Source organism: Bidens hawaiensis, unplaced genomic scaffold, assembly GCF_021521415.1.
Source record: "Bidens hawaiensis isolate Kalapana, Puna unplaced genomic scaffold, B.hawaiensis_p1.1 tig00045507_1, whole genome shotgun sequence".
NCBI lineage: Eukaryota > Viridiplantae > Streptophyta > Magnoliopsida > Asterales > Asteraceae > Bidens > Bidens hawaiensis.
Genome location: NW_027498109.1, coordinates 58,727 through 60,353, shown reverse-complemented (window position 1 = coordinate 60,353; position 1,627 = coordinate 58,727). Strand labels below are relative to the sequence as shown.

The 1,627-nt window shown below is 37.0% G+C and overlaps 1 long non-coding RNA gene across 1 annotated transcript; it reads left to right on the top strand.

The window, feature by feature from the left end:
- Window positions 1-639: 639 nt before the first annotated feature.
- LOC143595750 (uncharacterized) lies at window positions 640-1,058 on the top strand. The gene is made up of 3 exons (XR_013146578.1): window positions 640-680; window positions 757-876; window positions 966-1,058. It is a non-coding gene; the product is annotated as an uncharacterized LOC143595750 (long non-coding RNA).
- Window positions 1,059-1,627: the final 569 nt, after the last annotated feature.

The window sequence follows — 1,627 nt, the reverse complement described above, 5'->3', positions numbered from 1 at the left end:
ACGGCTGTGGGTCTTGTTTGCTGTTTGTTAAACCCTCATGGTGGCTAGCGGCCATGTTCAACAATTCAGAGGGTTTGGTTAATTATTTAGGGGATTCGTTGAAGAAAGAAACTGGGGTTGATTTGAAAGATGCAAGTTCTAAGGTTTATGGGTTTATGGGTGAGTTTCAAGATTCTGTATTGAAGTCTCAAGCTGAATTCAAGAATTGGAATGAATGGGAGCGTTGGAAGGTAGTTGTAATCCTAAATTGTGCTTAAACAGTGTTGTAGAAATCGCTAGGCGCTAGTCGGGCGGTGGGATAGGGACTAGTGATTAATCAGTATTAATAGATATTAGTCAAGATTGATCGGATTGGAATATATATTTAAATTTGTGTAAAATTTTCAATTTTGACCGATTTTGGACAAATGGGGATTAATCGGCGCCTAGTCGGGGTATTTATAACATTGTGCTTAAATGAGTTTATTGGTGTTCGGGGTTACCCACATTTGGGAAATATGTTGTCTTTTTGCAGGATGTTAATAATTGGGATCCCACAAGAGTAGGTGCGTTGGCAATTTATCTGTTGGTGACGGTTGTTTCGTGTCAAAGGATATTCGTGGCGGTTCGAGCTCCGTTTATTAATAGACAGATAATAGACAGATATAAGAAATCTTGTCAATGAAGCTGGAATAATGGCTGTAAGTGTTACTTTTTATATAATTTACTTAATATTGTTCATATGAATTAATTGGTTAAATGATAAAATTTATGAAGGTGAGAAAAGGACATACAAAAATATACCAGCAAGATATTGTTGATGTGTTAGATAAGCAGTTGCTTGAGGGAATGGGTGTGCTTTTGACAGAGGAAGAGCAACAAAAATGTGAAGAAAGAGTATGCCCTTTTTGCCCTCTTGACATTTGAGAATCTTACATCTTTGTAAGGGTAGTATAGTCATTAATCATGTTGTTAAAACGTGAAAGGTATCTATTGAAAAGAAGAGGCTGTTGGCAGTACATGAAGCCGGTCATATTTTGTTAGCACATTTATTTCCTCGATACGATTGGCATTAGATGGAACATACATTAAAGTTAAAGTCCCTGCTATTGATAGAAAACCTTATAGGACAAGAAAAGGGCAGATTTGTACTAACGTACTCGGAGTATGTACGAGAGACCTTTTATTTACGTATGTCTTAGCGGGATGGGAGGGTTCTGCAGCTGATAGTAGAGTTTTGCGTGATGCAATCAGTAGACCCAATGGTCTTAAAATAACTCCGGGTATGTGATAGGCAATTTTCAAAGAATATACATAGATTTAAGTATGATAATTAACATAGAGTTTATGGTTAATTGTAGGAACATACTACCTTTGTGATGCCGGTTATACAAATGGTGAAGGATTTTTAACTCCATATCGAGGTCAACGTTATCATCTTAACGATTGGTCTCGTCCTCCTACGAATGCTAAGGAGTTCTTTAATATGAGACATTCGTCGGCCAGGAATGTTATAGAAAGATGTTTCGGAATGATTAAAGATAGATGGGCTATTTTGCGTGATAACTCATATCATCCCATAGAGTCCATGCCACGTATCATCATTGCTTGTTGTTTATTGCACAATTTCATACGAACAACAATGAGT